The 12,702-nt window shown below is 43.2% G+C and overlaps 1 pseudogene; it reads right to left on the reverse strand.

The window, feature by feature from the left end:
• Positions 1-226: 226 nt before the first annotated feature.
• On the reverse strand, positions 227-433 carry LOC142282762 (U2 spliceosomal RNA; annotated as a pseudogene).
• Between the last annotated feature and the right edge of the window lie 12,269 nt (positions 434-12,702).

Raw genomic sequence — 12,702 nt, forward strand, 5'->3', positions numbered from 1 at the left:
GACATAGCAGAGTTGGTCAAGTTGAGTGGAGATGAGTTTGCTATTTGGCACAGCTTTTGCATCAATAAAGCAAGTAAAAGGTGTGAAAGATAAAAAAAAGGGTGAAAGTGTGAAAAGTGAATTGGCCAAATTGAGGTGCATATAAAGTTTTTGCTTTCTTTCAATTCACTAATGGGGCTCATTTGAATCAGGTGAATTGAGTTCTGCTTTTGGAAACTGGGTTAAGAAGGGGTGCACCGGTCCTGGAGGTACTGCAATACCAGGTCAATGCGTGGAGTGGACAGAGCAAGATTTTTTCCATCTCCTTGTTCTAAAAATCCATTTAATATATGGTCCCCAGAGAGGGGACGTATCAGATATTAAACTGATAAGAACAGATTTAATTGTTTTTTTTTTCTGTTTATCAGTAGGACTTCAAAATAACAAAGGTGATCGCCTCCCGTTGCCTGGGAACCGTCCAGGCACAAGAGGGCTATGTGTCACCAGAAGGCGCACACACTTCCTCAAGGCCGGCAGACGTGCAATCCCAGGCACCTTCCAGTACCGACCAAGGTAGCGTCCTCCGAAACTACACTTGATCTTAGCCAAAAGGCCGAGAAGCTATAACCCGAATTGGTTACGGCCTTGAGTGGCACCCTGGCCTATACCGGACACATCTTAGGGAGAGGGAGACAAACCCACGCCTACAGAAGACATTTTGTCACCCAAGCCAACCCTTGAAAAGGCTGTTTTGCAGAGCAAAAACAAGAAGAATGATGCTTTTTGCAGCCGCCGCCCACTGCAATTAATCTGAATAACTCCTCCTCCTCCAAGCACCTCCCCTCCCCCTTGCAGTCTTTCCAATTCATGATACAAAAAGACGGACGGACAGGACAGGACAGGACAGGCTGCCTGACTTTCCGTCACTGCCACCCTTTGCCATCCTTGCCCGTAGAAAGCCCTTTCATCATCCCCAAACCCTAATCTTTTCCCTTCCCTTCCCAGCTGCGTCTCACTCCCTTTCATTAGGAAGTGAGCGCAGCCTTTTCTCCGTTCTGCACATGCGCGACGTTAAACACAAATGCGCAGGCGTGCGTTCCATTAGCCTCACTGCATTCCACTCCCATACAGGAAGTGGGCGCAGCTATTACTACGGTCGCACATAAAAGAACCCACGGCCACCACTGCACACAGCTGACTCCACCACAGGACACCCACTTCTACACCAACGCAGGTAAGACAGGATCGGCACCTCTATGCTCCCGTTACAATCAGGCTCAGTCACCATGTGATAACGCTCTCAACTCTTTAGTTGCAGGCTCCCCTTGCTTCACCTCCACTGGCTGTGCTGCCATTTCCTCTCCCACCTGGAAGGTATACTTTATTCCACTATTTTCCTGTTTCTCTCTTCCCCCTTTTCCCATAACCTACTTTTATCTGCATTTGTGGGGTATCTATATGCTATTTACATCATAGTTTTATTCATTAATATGGAAGGGAAGAGTGCCCATGAGAGTGTTGAACTGCGGAGAGCAAGAGATTAAGCTGCTCCGATTTGCCAGATACACATGCTATCCAAACAGCAGCATCCACCATTGCTTCAGCCCACCCATTCAGTGACAGCTCACCAAGTCAGCCAGAGGAGTGGTGTAAGGAATTACACGTAGGCACTGACTCCACACCTTCACATCACAAGAAGGGGGTCTACAGGCTAGTGCAAGAATACGAGCAAGTCTTCAGCAAACATCCGCTAGACTTTTGAAGAATAAAAGGGGTCAAACACTACATCCCCACAAGTGCACACCCACCCATCAAAGAGAGATATAAGCCAAAACTACCTGCACATTACCAGTGTACCAAGGACATGTTGAGCAACATGAAGGAGGCTGGGGTTATCCGTGACAGTTGTAGCCTCTGGGCAGCTCCGTTGGTCCTGTTAAAGAAGAAGGACAGCACCACTCCCCTGTATTGAGGAATAGCTAGCTGCATTGAGAACTGCAAATTATTTTTCTACCCTTGATCTCACTAGTCGCTATTGGCAAGTGTCCGTTGCTGAGGCAGACCGGGAGAAGACCGCCTTTGCCACCCCGATGGGTCTCTGCGAGTTCAAAAGCATGCCCTTCGAGCTGTGCAATTTGCCAGGAACCTTCCAGAGGCTGATGGAATGCTGCTTGGGACACCGAAACTTTGAAACGGTACTGCTATACCTTTATGATGTTATTGTTTATTCTAAAGCAAACAAGATTTTAGGGTGTATAAAAAGGGAGATTAGATCCGGTGATCCCAACGTATTGTTAACCCTCTATAAATCACTTGTAAGGCCACATCTGGAATATGGGGTAAAGTCCTGAGCAGGTTGATAACCATTGGTTTGAGCATGGTAGGGTGTAGTGCGCATCTTCCTGCATCGGTAAAAGCTGCAGAAGTCCTTGAAGATTTCCGCTTCAAAGGCAGTGCCTTGATCTGTGAGGACTCTCTCTGAGTAGCCATGAGGTCTGCATAAGTGTGCTTGGAAGACCTTCGCTGCAGTATGGGCCATTAGATCTTTGACTTGTACCACAACCATAAATCTCGAGTAGTTGTCTACCATCGTAAGTGCATACGTGAGCTCGCCTCGATATTCTGCAACAAAACTCCCTTTTTCGATTTCAGTTTCAGCAAACACTCCTCTTCCTGTAGAAAATATTTATCATTACCTAAGACAGTCATTCTAATGCATGACAATATTAAGGCAATTTAGTTAAAACTTGTTTTAACTCACCTTTAAGGGGATTGATGTATTTCATGGTCAATCCAGGTTTGTCAGTGATGGCACTGACATAATGTATGGCGTCTTTTTCGGGCGTTATCCTTTGCCTTTTCATTGTGAAAATCCAGTTGCCTATATCAAAGCAAATTCTACTACTTGTAAAGTATGCAGAAAATGAAATGTAGAACATATAACATCAACTGCTTAGGAACGCATCATAGGTTAGTACTTAAAAGGATATTGTCATGTTCTAGTCATAATGCAAGCTGGACATTTTTCATGTTACCCTGTAATCGCCAGCCTGTTCTAATGCTCACAAGCCAAGATATAGGCTCAGCTGCTAAGGCTTCCCTCTGCCTTCTGAATGAAACTTGAATATGTCTGGCTCACTGTGTATATAGCAGGTGCTCAGAAAAAATAAGAGTCAATTCAATAGAAATAGCTCTGGCACACTATAGTGATCAATAACGTAAGAAAAGAACTCTTGGAATGCTGAAAATTCTTTATTTGTGCAAAAGGATAATTCATCCAACGTTTCGACCTTGTTTTTAGGTCTTTATCAAGGATAAAGTTATCTAAGATCATAAAGGGTTACAAAACCATATAAACACGTAATTAGTACATAGTACAACATAACAGTACAATATATTGCTACTTGAGAGTACAATGGGTCAAATGACCATGATGCACATACAAAAAATTTTTCCAAAGCCATAGTGAAAACATTTGTACTGAGGAAAGAAAATTTCCACATGACCTATCTGGAGAAACATTCTGGATCAAACAACCAAAAATAGTCAAGCAGGTAAATACACACCTATATGGATAACAGGATGATATGTGTTCAATTGTATAGCGTCATTGCCATTAAGGTACAAATGGAAAACTTGCAATCCTATATAGTGAAGGAAATGAACACATATCATATCAAAGAACACAGGAACATGGGTGTGAGAAAAACCTCAATGTTTATACTTTGTTCTTTATAATGGTGTGAACATGTATATGTCTCAGTACCTTATGCACTTGAGAATTCTAGTGAGTAGATGATGAAAGCCTATTTCAGAACTGGAATCGGTAAATAATTGTAGGTGGAATCTAAATGAAAAGATGGTACAAGTGTTATCATGACACGTGGGCTATAACACAATGGACCGTGTGACAAAGAAGAAAGGAGAGAAAGAAGAGGAAGAAAATGCAACTACCTGTAACATTACGTGATAGTCACTGGTAAGTATCACTTGACAATTCAAGTGAAAAAGGATTCCTTTATTAAAGGGTTCTCAGTCGCCTCAGGATCATGAAATACTAGGGTAAATGATATGAGAATGGGTAAGAAGCACCACTAAAGGAAATATGAGATGCAGGACATATATCTATAAACCCCTGAACTACATGATAGAAATAAAAAGAAGAAAAAAGAAAAAAAAGAAGAAAGAAGAAGAACACATAGAATGCGGAAAGAGAATGGGTACAACTACCTGAGTTACTGCAGGGAGGCCCCTGGTTGGTATTGTGAGGGTTAGTGGAATTCCTTCACTGAAGGGTTCTCAGTTGCCTCAGGTTCGTGAAAAATGCTATAGACAAATAATGCCCGGAGAAAAGGGGTTCATATACAGCGAATAATGGTAATACAAGGTACATGTGTCACATGTAATAGTATATATATATATATTGTACTAAGCTCTACACCAGAAATAGAAAGTAGTCCCTCTGCCTTCTGTCTAGGTGCCCTGAGTTATGTCCTGTAAACTGTCACAGCGACCCAGACACACATGTGTAGTAGGGGAATATCCCTGCTGAGATGCCAGTGCTAGAGCACTCGTTTGCTGTGGAGTTGAACGCTATGTGAGCAGTTCTTACCTTCAATGAGCAGAAGTCTCTTTTTTCAGATTTCAATATCTCTGTGGGTATCTGGCAGAAATATGGAATACTCTTTACTGCTAAGACCCTGTACACCACTCCCACTAAAGGGGGCTTTACACGCTGCGACATCGCTAATGCGGAGTCGTTGGGGTCACGGAATTTGTGACGCACATCCGGCCGCATTAGCGATGTTGCTGCGTGTGACACCGATGAGCGATTTTGCATCGTTGCAAAAACGTGCAAAATCGCTCATCGGTGACATGGGTCTCCATTCTCGATTATCGTTACTGCAGCAGTAACGATGTAGTTCGTCGCTCCTGCGGCAGCACACATCGCTCCGTGTGACACCGCAGAAACGAGGAACCTCTCCTTACCTGCCTCCCAGCCGCTATGAGGAAGGAAGGAGGTGGGCGGGATGTTCCGGCCACTCATCTCCGCCCCTTCGCTGCTATTGGGCGGTCGCTCAGTGACGTCGCTGTGACGCCGCACGGACCGCCCCCTTAGAAAGGAGGCGGTTCGCCGGTCACAGCGACGTCGCCGGGCAGGTAAGTATGTGTGACGGGTCTGGTCGGTGTTGTGCAGCATGGGCAGCGATTTGCCCGTGTCGCGCAACAGATGGGGGCGGGTATCCACACTAGCGATATCGGGACCGATATCGCAGTGTGTAAAGTAGCCTTTAATAAACTGTGTAAAGGATTTTAAGTAAAAATCCACAATAAACCAGCGCTAGATGGGTTTTTATAATTTTATTAATAGACCACAAATAAAAAAATTTTTGCTATCCTTGTTTCAAGACAGAGTATTTGATAATATACAATACACTGATTATTACTAAAACCAAGGACCACATAAAACAAGGACCACATAAAATAAAAAATGAAAGTAATGAGAATAAAATTCTTTTGTATAACCAATTAACTTCGAGGTGATACAATATTCACATTGATTTAGTTTTACCAGTCTAATGTAATGCCCCGGCCGGTGGCATATATTTTGTTTGGTTAATAATTTAGACTTATACAATGAAAGATGTACTATACCACCCCTGGCTAACTTACAAGTTTTAAGTTGTACAATATAAGTTTGCGACGTTATATTCGCCCCCAGGGCCTGGGGGAATAAACCTCACAACAACTTGACCGCAAAAAACACCCCGGATTTCTCCGTTGATTAGGCTGGAACCGCTATGTACAGGATTGACCTGTTAGACTTCCAGAGCGGACGTTTTGAGGCCAGTGGCCGCGACTAGTGCTGGCTCTGGGGGAGATGTATGGTTACCGACATCCCTCTTTACAGAGCCTTTATAACACTTCACAAGGCCACAAACCAGCCGGTCCCGTATTCTCCCAAATGTACTTTCGAAATCAAGCAGTACGAAGCCACTGAAAGCACCAAGATGTTGGCTGCGGACAACAATAAGATCAGCGGTAACTACTCAGCCTCTCCAGCGGGCAGTCCAGACCGTATCCAGTGTCAGCTGACTGATTCCACACAGGAGGAAGTTGCTTGGCAGGTTAGCACCACACAAGGCTCCGATCCGCTTCCAAACGAGCAATGCAGAACCGCTGGAGGTACCAATGTATCCTGGTTGCAGACAAAGGAAATGTCAGCGGTAACCTCTCAACCTCTCCAGCAGGCAATCCGTACCGTGTCCAGTGGAAGCCGGTTGATTCCACACGAGGGAGAGATTACTTGGCAGGTTATCACCGCACAGGTGAGGTAGGCAAAAACAGAGTCCTGATCCGACGCGCGTTTCGGGGGCGTGTAACGGCCCCCTTCCTCAAGGATAACTCAGCTGTTGCCTAGAGCACTATTTATGCATACATTTAATTGGTTATAATTTGCATAAAATTAAACAATGTTTAAATTCAACCAACATTCAATGACCACTACATATATCAATTTGTGAAAGACCGTTCATAATAGCCATATAATATAATTATGTGCAAAGGTTTTTCTAAAGGTTTTTCTAAAAAGACCTATATATAGCCTTGCTTGTATCATCATATACTGGGAAGACAATGTGTATATATGCATATGCTTTTTTACAACAATAAATTTAACAAAAGGACATCATAAAGGTGTAATATAAATTTGCTATAATATGAAAAGCCCCTTATATCTACATCAACCTTGGGCAAGTGAAGCACCAATTTTAATATATATTATGCATATATACACATATATCTCCATGACAATCGCTTTTTTTTTTTTTTTTTTTTTTTTCCTTCTCTCCGTATTATTATCAGTACCTATTACTCCTCTACCTATAAAAATATAAATTAATTAAAAGCAAACAGTTCTATATCATTATTGAGTCCATATGGTTTCAAGGTGTTCAATTCAAAAATCCATTGGCTTTCTGCTCGTGACATTTTTTTAATGAAATCGCCACCTCTCCAATCCTTAGTTATTTTTTGTACGCCCCATACTTGGGATCCTTTAAAGGACCCTCCATGTTTTAACACATAATGTCTGGATAGGGGGTGCTTAGTACATTTATTTTTAACACTTCTAATGTGCTCACCCACCCTTTTCCATAGGGGTCTAATAGTTCTCCCAATGTATTTTTTCTGACAGGGACATTGAATGCAATATACTACTCCCTTTGATTGACATGTAATAAATTCTCTAATCATGACTTCTGACTGCCCCTGTAAGAAGGATTTCCGTGAAATATTTTTTGTATTCTTACATACTATACAGCTTTTGCATGGAAAAAAACCTTTCAGGCCAAATAATCCTCCCTTATTAGGTGCTGTAAGATTACGTATGGTGGGTGCCACTAAATTGCCAATATTGTTTGCCTTCCTATATATGAATATAACGTCGCAAACTTATATTGTACAACTTAAAACTTGTAAGTTAGCCAGGGGTGGTATAGTACATCTTTCATTGTATAAGTCTAAATTATTAACCAAACAAAATATATGCCACCGGCCGGGGCATTACATTAGACTGGTAAAACTAAATCAATGTGAATATTGTATCACCTCGAAGTTAATTGGTTATACAAAAGAATTTTATTCTCATTACTTTCATTTTTTTATTTTATGTGGTCCTTGTTTTATGTGGTCCTTGGTTTTAGTAATAATCAGTGTATTGTATATTATCAAATACTCTGTCTTGAAACAAGGATAGCAAAAAATTTTTTATTTGTGGTCTATTAATAAAATTATAAAAACCCATCTAGCGCTGGTTTATTGTGGATTTTTACTTAAAATCCTTTACACAGTTTATTAAAGGCTACTTTACACACTGCGATATCGGTCCCGATATCGCTAGTGTGGATACCCGCCCCCATCTGTTGCGCGACACGGGCAAATCGCTGCCCATGCTGCACAACACCGACCAGACCCGTCACACATACTTACCTGCCCGGCGACGTCGCTGTGACCGGCGAACCGCCTCCTTTCTAAGGGGGCGGTCCGTGCGGCGTCACAGCGACGTCACTGAGCGACCGCCCAATAGCAGCGGAGGGGCGGAGATGAGTGGCCGGAACATCCCGCCCACCTCCTTCCTTCCTCATAGCGGCTGGGAGGCAGGTAAGGAGAGGTTCCTCGTTTCTGCGGTGTCACACGGAGCGATGTGTGCTGCCGCAGGAGCGACGAACTACATCGTTACTGCTGCAGTAACGATAATCGAGAATGGAGACCCATGTCACCGATGAGCGATTTTGCACGTTTTTGCAGCGATGCAAAATCGCTCATCGGTGTCACACGCAGCAACATCGCTAATGCGGCCGGATGTGCGTCACAAATTCCGTGACCCCAACGACTCCGCATTAGCGATGTCGCAGCGTGTAAAGCCCCCTTTAGTGGGAGTGGTGTACAGGGTCTTAGCAGTAAAGAGTATTCCATATTTCTGCCAGATACCCACAGAGATATTGAAATCTGAAAAAAGAGACTTCTGCTCATTGAAGGTAAGAACTGCTCACATAGCGTTCAACTCCACAGCAAACGAGTGCTCTAGCACTGGCATCTCAGCAGGGATATTCCCCTACTACACATGTGTGTCTGGGTCCCTGTGACAGTTTACAGGACATAACTCAGGGCACCTAGACAGAAGGCAGAGGGACTACTTTCTATTTCTGGTGTAGAGCTTAGTACAATATATATATATATACTATTACATGTGACACATGTACCTTGTATTACCATTATTCGCTGTATATGAACCCCTTTTCTCCGGGCATTATTTGTCTATAGCATTTTTCACGAACCTGAGGCAACTGAGAACCCTTCAGTGAAGGAATTCCACTAACCCTCACAATACCAACCAGGGGCCTCCCTGCAGTAACTCAGGTAGTTGTACCCATTCTCTTTCCGCATTCTATGTGTTCTTCTTCTTTCTTCTTTTTTTTCTTTTTTCTTCTTTTTATTTCTATCATGTAGTTCAGGGGTTTATAGATATATGTCCTGCATCTCATATTTCCTTTAGTGGTGCTTCTTACCCATTCTCATATCATTTACCCTAGTATTTCATGATCCTGAGGCGACTGAGAACCCTTTAATAAAGGAATCCTTTTTCACTTGAATTGTCAAGTGATACTTACCAGTGACTATCACGTAATGTTACAGGTAGTTGCATTTTCTTCCTCTTCTTTCTCTCCTTTCTTCTTTGTCACACGGTCCATTGTGTTATAGCCCACGTGTCATGATAACACTTGTACCATCTTTTCATTTAGATTCCACCTACAATTATTTACCGATTCCAGTTCTGAAATAGGCTTTCATGATCTACTCACTAGAATTCTCAAGTGCATAAGGTACTGAGACATATACATGTTCACACCATTATAAAGAACAAAGTATAAACATTGAGGTTTTTCTCACACCCATGTTCCTGTGTTCTTTGATATGATATGTGTTCATTTCCTTCACTATATAGGATTGCAAGTTTTCCATTTGTACCTTAATGGCAATGACGCTATACAATTGAACACATATCATCCTGTTATCCATATAGGTGTGTATTTACCTGCTTGACTATTTTTGGTTGTTTGATCCAGAATGTTTCTCCAGATAGGTCATGTGGAAATTTTCTTTCCTCAGTACAAATGTTTTCACTATGGCTTTGGAAAAATTTTTTGTATGTGCATCATGGTCATTTGACCCATTGTACTCTCAAGTAGCAATATATTGTACTGTTATGTTGTACTATGTACTAATTACGTGTTTATATGGTTTTGTAACCCTTTATGATCTTAGATAACTTTATCCTTGATAAAGACCTAAAAACAAGGTCGAAACGTTGGATGAATTATCCTTTTGCACAAATAAAGAATTTTCAGCATTCCAAGAGTTCTTTTCTTACGTTATTGATCACTATAGTGTGCCAGAGCTATTTCTATTGAATTGACTCTTATTTTTTCTGAGCACCTGCTATATACACAGTGAGCCAGACATATTCAAGTTTCATTCAGAAGGCAGAGGGAAGCCTTAGCAGCTGAGCCTATATCTTGGCTTGTGAGCATTAGAACAGGCCGGCGATTACAGGGTAACATGAAAAATGTCCAGCTTGCATTATGACTAGAACATGACAATATCCTTTTAAGTACTAACCTATGATGCGTTCCTAAGCAGTTGATGTTATATGTTCTAAATTTCATTTTCTGCATACTTTACAAGTAGTAGAATTTGCTTTGATATAGGCAACTGGATTTTCACAATGAAAAGGCAAAGGATAACGCCCGAAAAAGACGCCATACATTATGTCAGTGCCATCACTGACAAACCTGGATTGACCATGAAATACATCAATCCCCTTAAAGGTGAGTTAAAACAAGTTTTAACTAAATTGCCTTAATATTGTCATGCATTAGAATGACTGTCTTAGGTAATGATAAATATTTTCTACAGGAAGAGGAGTGTTTGCTGAAACTGAAATCGAAAAAGGGAGTTTTGTTGCAGAATATCGAGGCGAGCTCACGTATGCACTTACGATGGTAGACAACTACTCGAGATTTATGGTTGTGGTACAAGTCAAAGATCTAATGGCCCATACTGCAGCGAAGGTCTTCCAAGCACACTTATGCAGACCTCATGGCTACTCAGAGAGAGTCCTCACAGATCAAGGCACAGCCTTTGAAGCGGAAATCTTCAAGGACTTCTGCAGCTTTTACCGATGCAGGAAGATGCGCACTACACCCTACCATGCTCAAACCAATGGTTATCAACCTGCTCAGGACTTTACCCCATATTCCAGATGTGGCCTTACAAGTGATTTATAGAGGGGTAACAATACGTTGGGATCACCGGATCTAATCTCCCTTTTTATACACCCTAAAATCTTGTTTGCTTTAGAATAAACAATAACATCATAAAGGTATAGCAGTACCGTTTCAAAGTTTCGGTGTCCCAAGCAGCATTCCATCAGCCTCTGGAAGGTTCCTGGCAAATTGCACAGCTCGAAGGGCATGCTTTTGAACTCGCAGAGACCCATCGGGGTGGCAAAGGCGGTCTTCTCCCGGTCTGCCTCAGCAACGGACACTTGCCAATAGCGACTAGTGAGATCAAGGGTAGAAAAATAATTTGCAGTTCTCAATGCAGCTAGCTATTCCTCAATACAGGGGAGTGGTGCTGTCCTTCTTCTTTAACAGGACCAACGGAGCTGCCCAGAGGCTACAACTGTCACGGATAACCCCAGCCTCCTTCATGTTGCTCAACATGTCCTTGGTACACTGGTAATGTGCAGGTAGTTTTGGCTTATATCTCTCTTTGATGGGTGGGTGTGCACTTGTGGGGATGTAGTGTTTGACCCCTTTTATTCTTCAAAAGTCTAGCGGATGTTTGCTGAAGACTTGCTCGTATTCTTGCACTAGCCTGTAGACCCCCTTCTTGTGATGTGAAGGTGTGGAGTCAGTGCCTACGTGTAATTCCTTACACCACTCCTATGGCTGACTTGGTGAGCTGTCACTGAATGGGTGGGCTGAAGCAATGGTGGATGCTGCTGTTTGGATAGCATGTGTATCTACTGAGAACAGCTTATCAATGGTGGCAAATCGGAGCAGCTTAATTTCTTGCTCTCCGCAGTTCAACACTCTCATGGGCACTCTTCCCTTCCATATTAATGAATAAAACTATGATGTAAATAGCATATAGATACCCCACAAATGTAGATAAAAGTAGGTTATGGGAAAAGGGGGAAGAGAGAAACAGGAAAATAGTGGAATAAAGTATACCTTCCAGGTGGGAGAGGAAATGGCAGCACAGCCAGTGGAGGTGAAGCAAGGGGAGCCTGCAACTAAAGAGTTGAGAGCGTTATCACATGGTGACTGAGCCTGATTGTAACGGGAGCATAGAGGTGCCGATCCTGTCTTACCTGCGTTGGTGTAGAAGTGGGTGTCCTGTGGTGGAGTCAGCTATGTGCAGTGGTGGCCGTGGGTTCTTTTATGTGCGACCGTAGTAATAGCTGCGCCCACTTCCTGTATGGGAGTGGAATGCAGTGAGGGTAATGGAACGCACGCCTGCGCATTTGTGTTTAACGTCGCGCATGTGCAGAACGGAGAAAAGGCTGCGCTCACTTCCTAATGAAAGGGAGTGAGACGCATCTGGGAAGGGAAGGGAAAAGATTAGGGTTTGGGGATGATGAAAGGGCTTTCTACGGACAAGGATGGCAAAGGGTGGCAGTGACGGAAAGTCAGGCAGCCTGTCCTGTCCTGTCCTGTCCGTCCGTCTTTTTGTATCATGAATTGGAAAGACTGCAAGGGGGAGGGGAGGTGCTTGTGTCCAAAAGGAGGAGTTATTCAGATTCATTGCAGTGGGCGGCGGCTGCAAAAAGCACCATTCTTCTTGTTTTTGCTCTGCAAAACAGCCTTTTCAAGGGTTGGCTTGGGTGACAAAAATGTCTTCTGTAGGCGTGGGTTTGTCTCCCTCTCCCTAAGATGTGTCCGGTATAGGCCAGGGTGCCACTCAAGGCCGTAACCAATTCGGGTTATAGCTTCTCGGCCTTTTGGCTAAGATCAAGTGTAGTTTCGGAGGACGCTACCTTGGTCGGTACTGGAAGGTGCCTGGGATTGCACGTCTGCCGGCCTTGAGGAAGTGTGTGCGCCTTCTGGTGACACATAGCCCTCTTGTGCCTGGACGGTTCCCAGGCAACGGGAGGCG

The sequence above is a fragment of the Anomaloglossus baeobatrachus genome, unplaced genomic scaffold (genome assembly GCF_048569485.1).
Source record: "Anomaloglossus baeobatrachus isolate aAnoBae1 unplaced genomic scaffold, aAnoBae1.hap1 Scaffold_520, whole genome shotgun sequence".
NCBI classification, from domain to species: Eukaryota; Metazoa; Chordata; class Amphibia; order Anura; family Aromobatidae; genus Anomaloglossus; species Anomaloglossus baeobatrachus.